The 21,340-nt window shown below is 33.7% G+C and overlaps 1 protein-coding gene across 6 annotated transcripts in view; it reads right to left on the bottom strand.

The window, feature by feature from the left end:
* The window catches only part of CDH18 (cadherin 18), a 492,864-nt gene that overhangs the window by 316,067 nt on the left and 155,457 nt on the right, over positions 1-21,340 (bottom strand). The window contains exon 1 of one of the 6 annotated variants that reach the window (XM_077181950.1): positions 20,211-20,228. The exons of the other annotated variants lie outside the window; for them this stretch is intronic. The gene's annotated coding sequence lies outside the window, so the exon portion shown is untranslated. Of the gene's footprint in view, positions 1-20,210; positions 20,229-21,340 lie in introns of those variants that run through there. 6 annotated transcript variants of the gene reach the window in all.

Here is a 21,340-nt window from a genome sequence, read left to right as displayed (position 1 = left end):
CCCACCGGCCTTGGCATACAAAGATTGCTGTGTGCTGCCTCCAGCCCCACAATCAAACACCTGCCCTGCCTTGCCGTGCATGAAGTGCACTGGGATAACTGTGGAATCCACCCAGTGTGCTTAAGGCAAGGCCTTAAGCCTCTCCAAGGCTGCCCACAAGAGCCCTGGACACAGATCAGCAGAAAAGACAAAAGAGAGATAGGTCTTGCAATCATGTTCAAAAAATGTCAAAAAGAACAATCCTTGAAAACTATGAGTTCATGAACCCCAATCTCATGCCTGGGAGAAATCACAAAGGGTGTCCTCTTGATCTGCAGTCCTTCTTCAGCCCTGCAGAGTGAGCCTTGGGACACCAAAGGGCAGGGCAAGGACAATGAGAACATCAGAAAAAGGGATATATTCTTGCAAATTTTGTATGTATCTCATTTTAACAGAATATACTGAACCACAAGTTTTAGCATTTTCATAACTGGAATAATAATAATATTATTGTTAGATTAAAAATTATAATACTCAACAATACTGTCTCCAATTGATGGAAATTGAAGCTTGGATTGGCAACAATTTTATACTCATCATTTTCACTTCCCACTCAATTGTCTTCTTACAGAGATAAAAAAATAATTAAACTAAGTAATAACATGATGATACTGAAATGCTTTATCTATATCTGATAACTTCTCTTTTTGTCTTACATTACTGCCCTATATCAATGCTATTCTAATGAAGACACTTTCCTACTGATAAGCTAAGGACATAGTTGATTTGTAATAGCTTGAAATAAGCAATTAATTTAAATACTTCTAAAATGTTGATCATTACTAACTGTCTTATCATACAGTCACTCCTGCATATTTGTTCCTATGCTGCTCCAATCGCTTAGGGAACTAAATATCTGGTTATGCTGGGAGGTGGAGAAAGTCAGGGTTCCATTTCAAAACTCGTTCTCATAGGGGAAGGATACCACTAATAAGCTGAATGATAGAAATTGAAGCAAAAGCTTGAAAATGGGGTAGAGGCATCCAAACATTTCTGTATTCAGAAATCATCGGGGCAATGTGCTGCCAAGGACCACTTCCTGACAGATGCAAGAAATTCTTAGTGAGGTGACTGCATTTTCAGGAACTTTGTGGAAGCAACACTTCAAATTTTTCATGGTCACAATGACTGAACAATTTTCCATTGTGGAAAGGAATAAAATCACACACAACCACTTTCCAGTCATTGTCAGAACAAAAAAAAAAATTCAAAAAACCTCAAAAAAAGCCCCCCACCAAAACAAAGAAATCAAACCCCAAAACTAGAAAACAAACACACACAAAGCAAAAACTTGGGAAGAAAGATGATGTGGCCAAAGTTCAAATACTGTAAGGATGAACACATATATACTACATATATAGTCAACTTTCTTTTCATCTGTTGTTATTATATTTTAAAAAGTCAAGAATGAGAGTTCACTGAGATTGAACTTTTTATCTGGCATCTGGTATATCTTGTTTCATTTACCTCATAACTCCATATAAGCAAAAAATCTCTCTTTGTTTTTTTTATATTCAGAAACAATAAGACTACTGTAAAGAGACAATTTTTTCTCAATAAATGTCATAATTTTTCACTGGGGGAGATTCCTGTATCTTCATACTAATTAAAAAACCCCAAACTAACTTAGCAATATCTAACAGCAAAAACACCAAACACATTGTTTCAAATGAAATTATGGAAATGCTCATGAATAATTCAGGCAAATTTCAGTGTCAAGGGATAAAAGTTCATAAAATTTCACAGCCTGAAGACATGATTAACTTTTAGAAATAGCTCCTCTTTACTAAAACACAAGAGGTTAATTCAGTGCTGCAAAGTAAGGAACTTTAATGTGAGAACTGGGCTGTTCAAATTACAGAAAGGTACCCCTCTGAGATCACTAACAAAGGCAGTTGAAGCCAATGGACGTGTCATGTCAGTAGTTAATCCTTCACTACCAGCAGTTATTGAGAGACTCTACTGAGGATATAGGTTTTCCACCCTTAGTCCCTATCTCTATGTTGAAAGACCCAGATGTTAACCAGGTGTTTATCTCAAATCCTCTAAAACTACTTTTAAAATTTAAAAGGAAAACTATTTAAGCAACAGAAAACCATCGCACCAAGGCAACACTGAGTTTTAGGTTTGCAAGGCAGTATTAAAGGTTATCTTCAAATAGAATTTGTAATGGTTGCACTCTGTATGAACAGGGACACAATGAAGATTGTGCAACCTGCTTCTTTGGCAGCAAATGCTGCAGCCCCTTGAAATAATAACATGATAAGGAGTTTGGCTGCTGTGAACTCAGAAAATCAGACTTTTTCATAGTGGAATAAAATTTGCTGGTTTCCTGTTATGGATTGAAAACAACCCTAAAAAACCCCAACGTGAAAAACAACTAATATTTTCTTACATATTCTACTCAATGAAACCTTATATGTCTAAGCATCTTCAAAACTAGTACACCATAATGCTTCTTTTTCCACTTAAGATTGGCCTCTCATCAGAAACTTCAATAAATCTGCAACTAAAGAAATGATCAGTGCCTCTGAAGAACTGTGACACATCTGTTGAACAAGGCAATAATATTTTATTATATGCACATGTAGGCATAATATTTAGAAGAAGTTTGGATTGCAATGTTGGTTTTCCCCTATCCCAATAGAAATATGTTTCTCATTTAAGCGTTGTGTGATTTCTTTTCTTCAGGGATGTACTTCTGCCCTGTGAAATTCCTTTAACAGATTTAAATAATTGGGTTCTAAAGTTTAGATTTTGACTCTTCCTTGACTGTGTGTGTGAAACGTACAAAGCTAAATTGAGTGTGCTCAAATCCAAAGTTTCTTTTTGTTTTTTTTACTTTTGAAGTATACATGATATAAAGGGAGATTGTATTATTGATCAAAACAGATGGCAGTTTATTTTGCCTTTTTAATGTATTAATATTTTCATTACAATTATAAAGTCAGATTTGCTCCATAACTCTTATAAAGAGAACAAATAAGTTTTCGGCACAGAAGTTCACAATTTGTAGGAAAAAACAAAAATAAATTTAGCAATAAAAATATTATTTTTTTTAAAAACCCGATTTCCAGTAAATTATGTGTAGATACATTTAAAATAAGTACTTTAAAACCTACATGTTTAGTATAAAACAATTGCTTCTACAATTAAATTTAGCTTTTAGAAAATAATTGCAAACCTTATTTATTTAGAGAGGTTGTTTTCAGTAAAATTCCTTAAAAAACTTTTCAGTATTTTTTTTTTGCAACATGCCATAACTATTTTAGTTTTATTCCTTGTTCCAAACTCTCAGGAATATGTTTGAATGCCCTAATGGAGTTAGTTAAAAAGGAATGCATGCAGTTTTGGGAATTAATCTTTAAAATGGCCTATCCTGCTCGAAGTGTCATCAGTAATAGGTACTTTTATGGTTAACGATATTCCCATTGTTCTCCATTTATGGTTCCATTGAAATAGTCTTTGGGTTGTTTTCTGTACTGGAAAACAATAGTGCTTATTACATTTTCTCTGCTCCAGAGAAGAGCCATTCTGTGATATGAGCTAGTTCAGATGAAAGTTCTTTTCTTTATAGTGGTTTCATTTTAGGATAATTTAGTATTAGAATTTTATTGGGTTTTTTGATAGGAAAGTATTCAATCAACAACTCTCCACATTAAAAGTATGTAAAAAGTAAGAGTAAAAGCAAGAGTAAAAAGTAAAAGATAAAGAACACATAAAATGCAGAAAAAAAAAATCCCTAATTGTTGAAAATAGCATCCACAGAGTGGCATTGCAGCCATTTAATGGCTTATATATGATGTTTAAAAAAATGGAAAGTGAAGCACAGCTCAATTGTGCTTCTGCTGTGCTTGTTTTGTTTTCCTACACACTGACTCACGCTCCACAAGAATTCCTATCCAATATGCAGTGCCAGTACATAAGTACAGTAAGACATGAAATAAGACAGTACATAAGACATGAAATCAAAACTCACATTTCACTGAGCTTAAGTATTCTTTTGAGCCTGTGCCAAGATGGTTTTCAGTCTAAATTGATAGGATACCAAAGAGCCTGATGAGAGGTGGACAAAATATTTTTTCTATGACAGCAATCATGTCCTTTATATGACAGAATATTTTACATGTATTTTGAAAGCTATTTAAAGTTAAATACTAATTTTAAAAGATCTTGTCTTTACTGGGAAAACAAAAAAACACCCATTCTGTGTTGAAATTAATATTTTGTCTCTCTTTGAACCACTCACTCATTTAAATGGCTTTCCATTTAAAAGTCTGATAATCTGTCCTAAAAGCAATAAAATCAGGAATTGTTCCAATTCTTCTCTTGTTGCAAGCTCTAACTATAATCACAATCTAAGTGTAATAAAAACTATGGTGATACATTCCAGGAACACAAAACACAGCACTGATCTGTGAAACACTCAGGGAGGAGTAAATGAACATAGGCATGAGCATGAGGTCCTAAACACTTTTTTGGTAAATTCCTCCCTGAACTGACAGATGAAGTTTTATGCTTTCATTGTATGAGTCCGTAAGAAGCTCTCTAAACACTTTCTTTATTCATCTATTATGATTCAATATCCAAGAAAGGTGTTTGGTAGAAAACACACTAATTATAAGAGAAAGACCAAGTACTAGAGCTGATGTATTTTATATGCTTTGTTTGAAATTCAGAGTAAGATAGTGTTACACACATACACATTGATGTTTTATGAAAATGTTCCCTTGTGCAGAGCCAGGTACACATTTGACAAGCTGAACTGCATTTCTTCTGTTCACAATGAAAGCAGATAACTCAAAAATTGGGGTAGGTGCCCTGCTGTCCCATTAAACTCACTGTGAAATAAAACTAACCACATAATCAAGAGAGTCAATTTAACCTAAAATACATGTGCCAGACCCTTAAGGATGTGTCCACATATTCTGGATTTATTTACTCCCTGCAAGGGCACGTATACAGCATACAGTTGCTGTATGACAAAAGCAATGCAATTTTACAAATTCTTAATTAAAAGACAATGAAAAATATTTTTTTTCTTTTCAGTATGAAAGCTTGAATGAAAGAATTTAGATGGATTCATCTAAATTCATCTAGATTTCTTGTCTCTCTTTTAACCAATATTTACTTTAAGATGTAAGACATTCTTTTCCTCCGATTTGTTTTCATTCAGTAACACCTTTCCAGTCATACAGCATGGAAGTTATGCAATACTCTACCAATTTTCCTCCCTTTTTTTTTTCATGCTCATTAAATCTTCATTCCTTAGAACTATTTATCTAAAACTGAAAGTATATACAAATTATGTAAGGTGCTCATAGAACACATATTTATGTCAAGAACTAGAAGCAGCACTTTATGAGAATCTAAAATCCTAAGTCCTACAACTGTTTGAAAACTATTCCCTTGTTGTTTTAATGATTTTTCAACCTCAGAATATTTATTTATTTTATGCCTCTGTTTCATTAAGTATGAAATCATCCCAAATTATTGTGATATTTTATAACCCATATTCTAAAACATACATGTCAAATCCTGGAATTTACCAAATATATTTGACAATCTCATACTGGGTTTATTCTAGTTATCAAGCTGCAACAGAAGGCACTGAAACAACGAAGCAGCTCCAGAAGAAACAGATTAAATCTGAGATTGCTAATATAGGTTATCATTGCCACAAGATATTTAGGAGGTCAAAAGCACAGATGTGTGCAGCTTCATAAGGACAAGATTATCCTAAAGGGGTAGATCTTTTTCATACAAGCCTAAGCCTAAGAATGTATGAACTAAAGAAGTTAGTAGAAGCTAATTAGTAGAAGAATATATGAGGAAGATCCCTTAATCCATGTTCTTTTCTTATATTCCATAATCACTAGGAACTTGTCGCTGCCAGAGATATGATAGCTGCTCACATGTAGTATTAGTTTGACAGTGTCTGACAAATAGTAAGCTGCATTTCTACTCCTGTGCTCATGTCATGTCACTTTCTTACAAATGTTATTCAGCAAAATCACAGCCTCACACACTTTTAACTTTTCAAATGGGAGACCAACACAGCCACATTTCAATATAAACCAGTTTAGCTCCTCCCCAGGTTAGTAAGTTTGTGTATCACCAGCATTTCAGAGCTCTTCAAAGGAAGCTCAGGATGGACATGCCAAAATCATATTTTAACTTTGCAGAAGGACACATTTACAGGGAGTCAGACTATGATTCAATCAAGAAATACATGTTTTTTCCCTGAAAAACCCTCTTCAGTACTCATCAACAATATTGAAAAGTTAATCATAATCAAACTATAAAAATAGGATTTTCAGTCTATAAAAATTGTCAGCCTTAGATGTTTTGTGATCAGTAGGTGTCCTCATTATTAAAGTAACTAAAGTTTCTGGAATAAAGCCACAGATTTTGTCAGCAGAACAGAAAAGTTAATATTACTTCTGAAATACTCAATCCATATACTTTAAAATGGATATCTAAAGAAGCTTCTAAAACTTCCCATTACAGAGAGAAAATAACAATATTATTTGAAGTTTCTAGTCTATCCTGTCAGAGCAGTTAGCAATTAAAATCAAATTAGATTTGACAATCAGGATTTCAACTGCAAACTCATTTTGGGTAATTAATGTAATTAACAGTCTGAAACACAGAAAACAATGTATTAGCATCATGAACATATTGTTTGCTCAGATGAAGCATTTTCACTGTGCTGTTTAAATGCTGTGGCTTTTGCTTAATATACACTGCAATAACTGTGTCATGTTACTGATAGAGCAGGGGGAGGAAAATGTCTAGATTACTGTCAATTTTTTTAAAGAACAAAAACTTAATTAACAGTTATACACATTCAGTGCTTAATATTGTGAAGAGCTACACACAAAGGTTGACCATCTACATCTAAAACTCTCTCATTGCAGTATGGAAATACCAAAGCTTGATTATATGCCAAACAACCCTTATTGTAGACAGTAAAACCTCAAAGATTGGCAAGGACAATCACCCTTTTGGAGAAAGAGCATTTCCTAAGAGAAAAGTTCTTTTAAGAGACATATGATTCAGAAAAATGGAACAAGAACTCTGGAGCAATGTATTGATACATTACAAAAATACATATTGCATTAATTATAAAGGCATAACAAAAGTTGTTGCCACCTCATTGTTAGTCAGTACAAACTCCCAGAAGTGTGGTAACTTAAAAGTGTAATGCAATGTCTAAAAAAATACCTGTATCTCATAACACATTCTTTTTGTTTCCCTTTTGTTTCCTCAAGAAAAGAACATAAAGTACAAGCTGAATCATATGAGGAACACGAGTAAGATTTGCTTCGGCAAACTTTCAGAATACTGTGTCTGTTTTTACTACCACTTACTCCACAAATGATCACTGGGAATAAGTCAGTCATTGTCACAAAACACTAAATATCTACAGTTCAAGCTAAAGAAGTTATGTGTCAAGATCCAGTATTATATCATGAGAAAGGGCCAGGAGACAACATAATCAAATGAAATTAATTAGCTCTGTCTAAAAACCAGCTTTGTTTTCTAAGCAAAGGTCATGAAAGGTATTGGCAGTCTACTGGAAGAAAAGGAGATTGCAAAACTGAATGGAAAGTTTTTCTTCTGAAGGAAAAACCTCCAGTATTACTATTTCAGTGGTTCCTAAAAAGTGTAAATGCTTTTTCCAAACATGGATAAAAACAACATTTATGTCAAAAACATTGCCTTTTTTCCCCTCCCCACTTCTTTTCTTTAGTTACCTTGGCTGGTGTAGAAAACATAGACGACAGCAAAAATCCAGCAAAACAAATCCATTAAATACATATATACCTTTTTTTCTTTTTTTTTTTGGACAAGGAACGGTGAACACTCTCGGTATTTTTCATTAAATTTCAGAGAATGTACAAGCTTTTGTTCTAAATCCAAGTGCACTATAGAGAGTATCTTCTGCCTGGTTTATATATGGATTCTTTCAGCATTTCAGGGATCTGTGTTGCTTTGAAAGTCTACTTATGTGAGCTTGAGTGTTTCTAATAGCTAGCAAACTGCGTCAACGCTAACTCAAGGGAACACTGATATGTTTAAACATGATACTATTATTTTCATGAAGCCCTGAATTTCACAATACTTCCCTTTATAGAAGTAATCCTGCATACTGCTACAACACACCATCACTCTACAACAGCCTCCTGAATGGCCTTCATTGGCTTTTAATTCCATTACTACGAACAGGAAGCTGAAATTAGTTATACAAGCAGCTATCTTCTTTCAGCTCTACAACACGTACCCTGGTGACCCTGACTGATCACTCAGCCCCAGAATTGTGCAAAATCTGCCCTCATTTCATGCAGCAGGAACCCACCCTCAGGAGGCTGCACTGGAGCAGCTTACAGGAAACATCTCAATTTCCTTGCAGAGTTATTTGCTATCACAGCCCTCCATGTTACTGACATGTTCCACTCAGAGCAGAGATCCCCTCAGTGTGCCCAGCTAGTTCTGCATATTAATGATGATGATGATGATTTCAACCATCCCAATCTTTGATCTCTGTTCTGATAGTAAATTCCATTTAGAGATTAAATGTTTTGCTGCTCTGAGTGAACAGGTACAAAACGAACACTTAAAAGCTACTTTGAGCTATTTGAATTAAAAAAAGCAAAGAGCAGTGCAGATGAGGCAGGATGCAAGACAATGACATAAAATGGTTTTATATTAGTTTTAGTAGCAGATCAAGCATTGCAGAAAGTAAAAATTAAAAAAAAATTAATTCAGTAGCTTAAAATCAACAACTACAAAACCATTTATGATTTTACAGAAAGACTGGGGCTTTACAGGAACAGCAAAATGAAACACCCTACAGGAACTGGAGAGATGAAACACTAAATTGGCTTTTCCCAATGTTGGCAGAAGCTGATTTTCATCTCTTCATTTTACTGATAAAGAAAGAGTAGAAATGCCTATTGTTTTCCACCCACAGCTTGGAAAACAAGGCAATTTGAGACTCTGAACTCAGTGATTTTTCTTCCTATCACAAATGATCTATAAGTTTCATTACTCTATGATCTTTGAATCCTCAGGCAGAAGTTCTGTTACATAAAATAAGCCTCCTGGAAACTGAAACAAAGCCAGACATGCACAGAATTCCAAGAAAACATAAACATCTCAATAGAAAGCCTTATTGAATTTTTTTCTACTTATCTGAGCTCTGCCTGTAGAGCTACTACCCATTGTCAGCTTGCCAGCAGGTTCTATAGTCATACAATTTGTTCATTCTCAAGCACAAGTACTTTCCGTAAAAGCAAAACAAAACAAAACTCAAGCAAAAAATCCCCAGCTCTTCACAGTGAAGAACCAAGCAATCCAAACAATTCCCCCTGGCAGTGTAAACCATTCTCTTTTCAGTGTCTGTTGTGCTGGAAGCTGGTTTTCATGTTCCTCATATGCTTGTTTTCTTACTTCACTGGAGGGCAGGCACAATGATGTAACTTAATGAGGATTAAGGTAAAAAAATTCTAATATTTGTTGTTCTCATTATTGAAGGGTCATAATAAAAAAAAGGAAATGTCTAAAACCTTGAGATGAGCTGATTATTAGCAGAGACTTATTTCACTGAGGCCTCATTCACAGGTCATAGTCATGATTAGTAAAGTAGCTAATTTATTGTTCTTTGCTCTTTAGGGATGAATAAAATAATTCAGTAGTTAGAAACATATAGGTGGTAAGCGTGGCACAACTGTCAAGTTACAGCAGAACCACATGGAAGCTGTGATTGCTCCTACAATGGTTTTGTTTTCACAGTCTTTGTCAAGTATATTGTGCAAGTCAGAGAAGAAGTTCTTTTAAAGAAAAGTATGAGAAGATAAAAATATTGGGAAGGAAGGGTTCCTAGTGACTCAGATTACAGTTTTAGACATATTTCCATTATAATACAGAAAACCTTCCATGTAGCAAGAGCAATTTTTGCTAGACAGGAAGACGACTCAAAATAGACATACAGGGTTTGGTGCTTTTTTTCTGTTTAAAGTACAATATGTTGTAACATAAAGCTTATGACCACAGCAAGCAACTAGTACATCCAATTGTTGGCCATGTCCTGAGGTAGCTCTAAAATTCAAACTTTTTTTTTTTTCAAAAAAGGGGAAATAAAACACAAAACAAACAAAAAACCCAAGAAACTTCTGAATTTTATATTTGCAATAAGTACAAAAGTGAAGCAATTCCAGAAACTGGCAGGGGTTGAGGCAGTCAAGTGTCCTGCAAAGGACTCTGATTTCAAACAGTTGCTTGCCTCTTTTGGTATGCCAAATTCAGTAGGCATCTTGATTACTTTGGGAATTTCTTAATCACTGGAACATAAAGTTGTGTCTTTTTCCTGACTATTGCTCAGTATAATTATTATAATGCATAACAAAATGAAAAGACCAGAAGCAAGAACAACTTTGATGGAAAGAGCACACATAGTCTTGTATGAAAACAAGACTATGAAAACCAAAATTGATAAGAAGTTGAAAAAAACTCGGGTTCTGATCCTCATTCTCACTGACTCAGTACAGAACTTGAGACTCTCTCTCAGATTCCTGCCTTGATTACTGACTGGTTTTGTGTCTCTGTGCCTTCCATCTGCAACCTGAAAGGTTATGCCCAACAAAACCATTTTTATCTCTCTGCTTTTTCATACTTTTAAATATCTTTTTACATCTATTTATTTTATCTGCCTTTCCCCCCCCCCAAAATTTTCCTACTGAAGAAAGGAGAAAAGGAAAAAGAAAACAAAAACAAACAAACAAAGATACAAATGTCAAACCCACAATGTTAGGAATAATGTAAAACAAAATACTTTTAGGTTTTTTTAAAGACAAATTTTAAAGAAGAATTCTTGCAATAAGATACAGGTTATAATTCTAAATATCTAATTGTTCATCTAAAAAATTTTAAAACCCCACCCAATCAACCAAGTTTCAAATGACTTTAAACATTACACTGAATTGAAAGGTAATATCTATACTGCAGAAATAGTAATATAGAAAAAAATTTTGACTATATTACATTCTCTTTCTATTGGTATATAGGAAAGAAAAAGGAACATGAACACAGATTATGTAAATAAGAATTCTGTCTCTATATTAAGTTTTATCATGTATTTTACACAGGACTTAATATCAAATCTAGAGCTACTTTCTTATTTTAGCTGAAGGGTAAGTCAACTGAACTTGTGTTTCAGTACTTCTGTTTTAAAGGTGGCTTTGTCCCGGCCCTCCACACAATCACTTGAGAGGTTTTCCTTTTAACACTATTATTATCATTTTAAACAAGGCTGTAAAAATGTTAATAATCAGACAGAACAATATACAGTTATGACACCAATACCAACCCTCTAATTAAAAAAAAGAAATTGCTTTTCTGTCTATCAAAAGCTTCACGATGACTTTCAGGCTTGACATGCTCACTGTGAAGTGCTCTCTTTATTACTACTCTATAATAATGGCGAACAAAATGATTTCATAATTTCATAATAAAAAATACTAACATCACAAATTGTTTTAAAGTCTTACATTCATATTTTAAATTATAAGTATTTGAAGCTCTGAGCAAAGTCCTTTGAAGTCTAATAAAATAAACTTCTGGTATTACTATTCTGGTATTAATTTTGGTATTACTTTTATTAAGCAAAATAAGTGAAAATTTTGGTATTACTTTTATTAAGCAAAATAAGTGAAAATTTAACTTTTTTTTGTTAAATGTAATAAAATGCAGTTATGAAAAGAATATGTTGGAATAATATTGCATTGTGATATTGAGAAATACATTCATTACTCAGTTTATGTTTCAAAAATTAATTCAGAACATAGCACACTCTCAAAGATCTCCGAAAAATTAGTAACGATAATATTTCCAAATGTTCATATCCATAAAAATTTTTCCTTGGCCAAATGGCATGTATGGTGCAATCAGGTCATGGTCCATAGAGACAGTACTCTTTGTAAAGTGAGAGCAGCTAACTGCATAAGTGAGGAAAACCATGTCCAGCTGCAGACAGGCGGGCAGGCAGTGCTGGAGAATGAGGGCAACAGCAAATGGAAATGTTCATCTAGAGACATCATAAGGCCAACATTTGTCTGCTCTGGAAGAGCAGACAAATCCCACAGCAGTGAAAACTGAACTGTTGGGAGAGCTGTTTCACCAGAAGACAGTCAGGTACACACTGAACTTCCACGATAAACACCTAGAGATTAACTTTCTTCCATTTTTTAAGAGTTTTTTTTATTTGTCTACCACTCTATTACTGAATGAAAGAGAAGGACCACAGACATGAAAATCAAGCTATACATCATAGTGTTGAATCTAGAAGAAACAAGACTTTTCACAAATTTTCAACTGAAATAGTAATAGGATTGAAGCAGACCACATTTTTATCCATAAACTGGTAATGTCTCACAATCTCTAGTCTATGAATATTCAGAGGAGATTTGAGAATCCTACTTCCTATAGGAGCTATAAGGAGAACTGCAATCAAGCCTTTTGTACTCAGTACTGCCAGATAGTCCCTACATTTCACATAGCTGCAGACCAAAAAAAAAAAAAAAGGATGCCTCAAAAGCTGGAGAGTGCAAAATTTTATCTAACAAACTATTTATGTCCTCTCCAGTGCAACCTCAACCATTAAATGAAATCAACTAATCAGGTGTCCTATACATCTTTCAGTTAGATAAATTAATGATAGGCAGGGAGCAAATCTTTCCAAAACAAATTAACTATACAGACCTATTTGGTAAATATATCTCTTTTAATCAAGTGTAGACCTCAAATTCACTAAATATCAATCCAATATTGAAAAAGTCATCCATTTTGGTAATTTACAACCATATGGGATGAAGTAAATTCTGCATCTTTTTGAGTTTCTGTATCTGACAAACTTCAAAACAAGGAAAAAGATGAAAATATGATATAGAATTCTTAAAATACAAAATATATACTCCAATATTTTATGTATCATATTGTGTTGAACTCTCATTCTTAAATTTTCTGTTGTGACCATCAAATTATCAGTTACAAAGCAAAAATTAGATAATCCTCTAAAAAATATCATTATGTTTTACATCTGAGGAACAATAGGGCAAGGAAAAACGAGCATCAGATGTGCAAAGTCTGGTTTAGGAGGCATTTTCTGTTCTATTTATAAGAATATCAATCTATTAATAAACCAACAGAGCAACAACCCATTTCATATATGATATCATCTAACTCAGTCAGTAGTTACACCAATCCTAAAACTTATTTCCATAATTTCCATAAAAGCTGGGATGTGAGACGTGCAATATGGGAAAAATCAATAATGCATATAGTACTGAAAAAATTAATAATACAGAATAGTTTCAGAAGGTAATTCCAGGAAGGAGCCCATAATGCATTCGACAACCACACATAGTTCTACGGCTGTAATCTCTTCCAGCTATCAGTGATGCACAAATTTATCACTCTCCACACAAAGACTAGCAGAGCTTTTTTTTTGATTTCACTCACAAAGGTCCTCATATCTACTTAGAAATCTACTAGGTGTTATCACCTGTGACAGTGACCCACCCACATGGACCAGTTTATATGCTGCCTAATTAAACACTTTCATTTACTTGAAATATATTTCTTGGAAAGTAGCCTGCCAATAAAGCATAAAAAGAGGGCTTGCTTTGTGGAGGGTGTTTTTGGTAACAAGTGACCTTTTGAAACATGACTATAACCTCTGTATGAAACCCACAGTATTTAATATTTCAGTAATAACTGCAAAAGTAAAATTTTCCTAATTTTAAAAGTCAGGAAAATAAAGAAAATAAAAAGAAGAAAAGTATTTAATTGCCAAAAGAGTTTATGTGCAAGTACCTTTCCATGAAAGAATACAACTTCTATTACATGAGTTATAGTTTAAGATATCTTCATCTCTAAAGTACAACCATCGTGTAGGGGCATGTCTCATTATTTTGTGGCATTCAATGCTTTCAAAATGAAATATCTCCTGTAAGTTTGTAACTGTTTAATCAGGAGGGGAAAAATGATTGAAAACTTTGATTACACAACCTTCAAGATCAAATGATGAATCTCTTGTACTTCCCTCTATTGTGTATTATAGAAATTGAGCAATTAACTGTAAGCAAATATTCATTATAGTTCTCTGGTAATTTATATATGGAGTAATTTCTCGGAAAGTCAAACATATCAGTTTTAGGCTATTATCACAAATCTTATTCATATTCTCTCTATGTTCTCATTGCTGGTTTGAAATTTTTAACCTGTATTTCAACATAAAACAGTCTCTAACATTTTGATAGGTTTTTAGGAAACATCAGTGACATGAAACAAAATTATGCCCTTTTTCAGTCAGATCTGTCATACTTTTTTGTCACTAAAAGAGGTGCTAAGATTCTGTTGGTAATACACAAAGCCATTTCTTTCACAACCAGCACGACCATTTTTCATAGGTAAATATCAGCAAAAAAACCTAGTTGTCTTTCCACCTTAATCAAACAACTTGTGTGGCTCTGTGACCATGGATCACACTGTTGTATGGTTTAATTGTGTCTGCAGAAGACACATTTTCTTCATTTTCACATTTCTTTGAAACAACTGTAGCTTTTACCATTGTTCAATTTTAAAGATACACCAGAATTATTTTTATTACGTAATGCCATCTTAGAGTCCAAAATGTTGACTTCTTCAGGACAAAGCACAGAAAAAAGCCTTAAAGAAACTATTGTTTTCTTAACTGATCTACTTTTCCATTTTTTTTATGGTTCAGTTTTGGGATTTTTTTCCTTTTTTTAAAAGAAAGTTTCCCATTGCTACATTTTAGGCGATAGAAGTAGATGAAAGAGTGGGAAAACAGGTGGAAAGGAAGATGAGGGTGAAATGTTTCACGTGGAAATGCAACTTAACCAACTAAAAATGAATAAATTTTAGTCTCAACTTCAGCTTAGGATCACAGCACTAAACATCTTTCATGTAGGAGGATAATACAAAGCATTTTATTTGTTTGCATTCCACCACACAAATACTTATCTGTGAAAAACATGCAGTATAAAATAAAAAGCCTGATCATAAAAAGCAATGCTAATTACTATTCTTCTAGATGGAATAAATTTACTGGAAAATTCACTTCAAATTAATTTTTCATTTCATTTAAAGATTGAAAACACTTCCTCTTGAAGTTTCTGATGATACAAAGGAATTTTTGGTTTTAAAACTACTTTGTAATCACTGTTTGAGGTCTAAGACAGAAGGTGATCTAAACATCAGCAAGAAGTTCTTGGAAAAGAGCAAAGTGTCTCATACTCATTTATTCAAAAGTCCTCCAGAAGTGGTAAAAAATTGCAGCATTTTTCTTCAGTATTCCTATTTCTTTACATCACAATATAGCTTTTTTCAGTTTACAAGCAATGTGTCCTATTTAGAGCATGAATCAATCTCTACCAGTCTTTGAGAGCGTCCTTCAACTCATTCTTTCATGTTTTAAGCAATTCTTAAGCTGAAAGCAAGGTAACTTATTTTCCCAGTTCTACTCTGTGGCTTTAACCCCCTCCTACGTAAAGAACCCAGAAAACATTCAGATCACGTAAGAGTGATACAGAGTAACATCCTTCTGCATTGATATTCTGCTGAACCTGAAAGAAATTTCACAAAGAACTCTGATAAGACCTTCACCTGGAAAATTCCAGGGTCTGCTATGAAAAGTTGAGTTGCTACCCACATTAAAAATTCCACTCATGAGCACTCTATTCACTTAGCTTAGTGTCCTTATGTAGAAAAGTATTAATTGATTACAAATTAATTAATTTTAAAAAAGAATTTTTTTGACATGCCACGTGCTTCTCAAGCAAAATAAGGTACTCAGAGGAAAACACATATTAAGAGACAAAGAATAAAACATGAAGCCACTGCCACAATTTTATTTGCAATATAAAAATTATTTGGTTTTGGGAATATTAAATGAGAACATTCTCTCCCTTTTTTTCCCTCTTTGCACTTTGTGAATTGTATGTTTTGTTAAAAAGCAGTTACTTCAGACATAATTACATGCAGAAAACCTTTTTCAGTCAACAATTACAGTGTTCACTGTCACTCTTCAAAGATTTGATAATCAATACAGCTTTCCCTTATTTTTGAAATGGATGAAGTAAGTTTTTTTTCTAAAATGAAAGATGCCTAACAGAACTGAAGAATTTAGCACCCATCCCAGATACCAGAAAAAAAAAGTATTCTTTCAGCAGATCTTAGATCTGGCATAAAAGGAAAATATAAGAACGTGTTCCTCAGTTCACTAATAGAAGAAAACAAAAAAAATTACTCAGCTCTTCATTTTTTTCTGTCTTCTCATGTATAAAGCCTTACACTGGTGTTCTCATTTACAAAAATATACTTAAGTTCTCAGTTTTTCTTCTTCCCAGTTCACCCAACTTATTGATGGCATTTAGAGTTCTGTATCATTTCCCAAATACATCAGATGCAACTCCTTTTCTGATGACAGTCTTGTCCAATATAAATTATTTCTTCTTTTCCAAAAGCCAACAGGCCAGATATTCTCACCTCACTATGGCATGTCTTATTTATGCCCATATTTTCTTTTATTGATTTTGTATTCTTTTGTGTGAATTGGGATTTGACCAGATTCTTTCAGAATATTCTTTCTCCTCAACAATTAGAGCTGACAGCTAAATAAAATGTAACTCTTTCAGAGTTGAAATTATGGCAAGAGATATTTTTTTGCTGCTTGCTACAATACAAAGAAATATGAATAGAAAAGGAAAATGTGGACTTTTTAAAAAGTGTTTACATTATTTTAAAGTGAAAAATGCCCCAAAACCAGTTTTGTTACACTATCCTTGTAAGGATATGCTTGTAGAGATGTAGTGCGTTGGGTGTTTACAGGGCAAGTCTGCTATAGGATTTGGTATGCAAAGTAACTCTTTTTGAATAAAAAGGGAATTTATGTGTTAAAATATTCATTAAATAGTAATTAAAGCAATCATAGAATTAGGCAATGGTTTGGACTGGAAGGAACCTTAAAGATTATCTAGTTCCATCCAATGGCCCTACCACAGACAGGGACACCTTCCACTAGACCAGGTCACTCAGAGACCCATCCAAGCTGGCATTGAACACTTCCAGGGGTGGGGGATCCACAGCTTCTCCAGTGTAACCTGTTCCAGTGCCTCACCACTTTCACATGAAAGAATCTATTTCTGATATTTAATTTAAATCTATCCTGTTTCAGTTTAAAGACATTGTCCTTTGTCCTAGCATACACACCATTGTCAAAAGTCCCTCCTCAGCTCTCCTGCAGAGTTCCTATAAGTACTGGAAGGGTGCTGTAAGGTTTCCTTGGAGCCTTCTCTTCTCCAGGCTGTACAAGCCCAGCTCTCTCAGCCTGTCCTCATAGGAGGGGTGCTCCAGTCCTCTGCTTATCTTCATGGCCCCCCTCTGCACTCACTCCAATAGGTCCATGCCCTTCTTGTGTAACAGTAGGTTATGATACATCTCAATCAATGTGGACATATTGCTTGCAAAGTTCTTTCAGCCTTTGACTAAAGCATTTTCATAAAACAGGAGTAAAATCACATAGCAAGTCATGAGTACGGCTTACTTAAAGCAAAGAATAGTATCTCTATTCTCATTTGTCACAGCTCATAAACTTGTCATCTTCAGGATTAGCTTCCGTCCTCTGTAAAAGTTAGTCTGAATTCATTTCTACTCAAAGAGAATTACCTAGGACATATCAGAGGTCATAACTGTTGCTTGTTCCCTCTTATGTGAACTTATGTAGTCTTTTGTTATTTATGTATAAACGCCATTTCTAATTAGCAGATTCCCACATACTTTTCTCCTTGGTTGCAAAGTTACAATAGACCATTCAGATAAATTAGAAAAACCAGCAGATATTACAAACTGGCAGTTGTCACATAGACAGCTGTGCAGCACTGCTTCACTCAGCAGACTTTCCAGGGGTTCACAATCAACCCTAGTTATTCACTCTACTTTCTTTAGAAAGGGTAACTTCTGAAGTTATGTGCTATTCACAGACAAATATGTTGTAAAAGGCAGGAAGATTTAATATACTCTGTCATCATTAGTATAGATAAAGATTTAAGAGGCTGAGTTTCAGAGAAAAAGGTAGCTGGGAGAAACAACTAAAACAACTGTTGTGCTTCCTTCAATTTAACAAAGAGGAACAAATTCTAACTTTGGTGTTCATTAAAGATATCACAGTGCCAAGTATTTAACTTTCTCCTGAATACTTAGATTTATGCAATATATATATTACTGAATTTAATCGTATTTGAATGTATTGCCAAAGTTGCAATCAAAATCAGTATTTTTCTAGCTTGATGGCCTGTGATAGATTGGCCTTGGCTAGCTACCAGACACTCACCCAGTCACTCTCTCACTCCCCCTGCTCAACAGAACAGGGAGAAAAAATAAACATGAGAAATAGTTGGTTACACTCAAGGTATCAAAGGAGAGCAAATATTTTGACCCTTTGCCATCATTTTTCTATGCTGAATAATATAAGACTCAAATGGAAAGACAGAAGTTCAATTAATCTGACAATCATTTTACAATGGAATATACAGGTAGTAACACCTAACTTGGACAGGAAGGTAAGCATCATCTTTCTCTACCTTTTCTGCTGATATGGCTGACTTTTTAAAAATGTGATTGTTTCTGCTTATAAAAAGCAGAACTTTTTTTCTCCTATTCATTACACTGGAGTTGTTTCAAACTCCAGGGCTGGGCTATCACTTTTCAAATTATATCCCAGGCCACACTTATAGGCAAAATATCTGAAAATACTTTACAAACATTTGTTCACACTTCTTGTTTTGGAGGCAGTCATTAAATATTAATGATCTCCTAAAAAGGAACAGTACTATTAACTTCATTCCAGAGTAGTTATTCTTAAAGCATTTTGCCTCACTGTTATCCACTTCTATCTATTTTATAACATTATGATTTTTTTTCCTACTAATTGTTTCCCACAGTACATTGTATCAAGTGCATTGCTGACGTAGAGACATAAATCTCTAGAATTTCCTTTTAGGTATCAGAAAAGAAGTCAACATAATGTAAATCCTTGCTGCATTTAACCTGAAATAGGATTTATGCCAACTTGCCAACCAATAGTTCATTTTATTGCTCCCAGTTATATCTGATGTTTCAGAGTATATTAATATTTAGGGAAATGTGAAAATTTTTAACTTTATGAAGCACGTCTTTGTGAACAGTTGGAAAATAATATTTTCTTCCCATTACCTTTTAAATTTTGTCACAGAAGGACAGTGGACTACTAAATAGAAATTAAAATGTTTTCATATTGAGAATCTGACATTTATAGTAATAAATTTCATGACAAGAGCTAAAATTGCATTCAGTTCTTTCATTATTTGGTCTAACAAGGCCTTAATTTTTTTTTCTCTTAATGAGCGTGATTGTTTTGCAAATGAAAGTATCAAATTCGAGTCCAACTTAGAGGTAAAATGTTTAAGAGCATAAATTTAGATCTGTAAGTTAACTTTGTCTGTGTCACATAAAAGCATATTTGGGCTTGACTAAGGACTGTCCAATAGCGATTATTAGATATCAGTTGGGAATTGCATTAAAACTTGGCACAGACACAAGTTGCTCAGAAAGAGTCTGAAGAAGTAATAGGTAATTTGCAGGATTATGTATCCATTTGGTTTCCCTTAGAATGTCCACAGCTGATAGCAAAACCATTGAGTTCAAAACCAACATCACTTAAACTCGAAGATGAAAGTAAGCAAATGTAAGCTGATGGATCAAAGTGTTGTCTTCAGCTGCTTTTGTTTTTCATTCTTGTTATCCTTTACAGACATTACTGAACAGCAAAAATATGTTTTGTTTTGATGGGATTTTCTGGAATAGACAGCGTTAAAATAATCTTGTACTAGAATTAGAGCGAAATATTTATTTCAAAACAAAAACTAATTTGCATTAAAAAATAGTTACTTTTAAATTATGAATGAATTTGGCTAATTTTTCTCAATTCTGAGAAAAGGTTTGAATAAGCTTTGGCATAATTCTGAGTCAATACTAATTAAGTTATTGCTTTCTTTAAAAAATCCAACCAAAGAAACAAAATGATGAAGGAACAGGTAAGTAGATGATACCTTTTTTGACAGTGATCCCACCATCATCAGAGAAGCTGACAAAATAATCATAGGTCTATAAATCAGAAAAAAAGAAAACAAAATCTCACTTCCTTGCAGAGGAATGGCTTACTCATTTATTTTTAAGTCAAAACATTCAAACAAATAACCAAAATTTCTACAATAAGTTGTGAAATGGCCTAACAAAGTGTCCAGAGCAAAAAGGTCTAAAATGATCAACTTACCAAAAGATAATTGGTAAAATACTTCAAACAGCACTTTGAGTTTTGTAATTGATATCTTTGACAATGTATGCTGAAATAAATACAATGAGTTGATGTAGTGAGATATTTTTGCTTGATTTCACCCCATTGTCTCAGAAGCACTTGAAAAATCAAAAAAGCAAAGAAATTATCAGAAAATACCAGATCCAGCAGACAAACTATTGCCATTCAGAGAATGTAGCATTGACAGAACTGATACACAAGATCTAAGATCAGCATTATAAATATTTCAAAAGAAAAATAGACTCAACATTAAAACTAACAATCAAACCCCTGCTAACTAATGACCATTCAGAAAAGAAGCATTCATTCAGCACCTGACAGTGTTGGAGGTCTTTAAAATCAGAACAAGATGTAATTTTCTCTCAATTTTGCCAAGGCAAACTCCATCTAAGACTTGAAAAAATATTCAATTACTTCTAGCAACAGTAGAGGAGTATAGCTAATCTTTGTCTTCCAAGGGAAAGACCAAACAGTAAAATGGTATAAAAGCTAGAACAAAATTAATTCCATGTATATAATTCAAGTGCAACTGTTATTACTATCTAGAGCTACAAATCACTGTAAAACAGCATAAAACCCATGAATTTTGAATAAGTGAAGATAAATACTTGACTCAAATAAAACAAAATATAAAATTCATCAATATTGAGTGGATACATCTTGAAAGTATGTACTGATGTCTTTATGATAATAAATTACCTTTCCAGTAATTAATTACAAATTTGTCCATATAAATGAAACAAGGGAAAAAAAAAAAACTTCAGTGAACAGGAATTCCACAGTCTGAAGCAATGGAAACTGTAATAATGCAAGAAAGTTCATCTGCTGTTACTGACTTCCTGTAGTATTTGCAAAATATGATCT

This window comes from Agelaius phoeniceus, chromosome 1 (genome assembly GCF_051311805.1).
Source record: "Agelaius phoeniceus isolate bAgePho1 chromosome 1, bAgePho1.hap1, whole genome shotgun sequence".
NCBI classification, from domain to species: Eukaryota; Metazoa; Chordata; class Aves; order Passeriformes; family Icteridae; genus Agelaius; species Agelaius phoeniceus.
The sequence above is the reverse complement of the archived record's forward strand: the minus strand, read 5'-3'. Positions and strand labels throughout refer to the sequence as shown.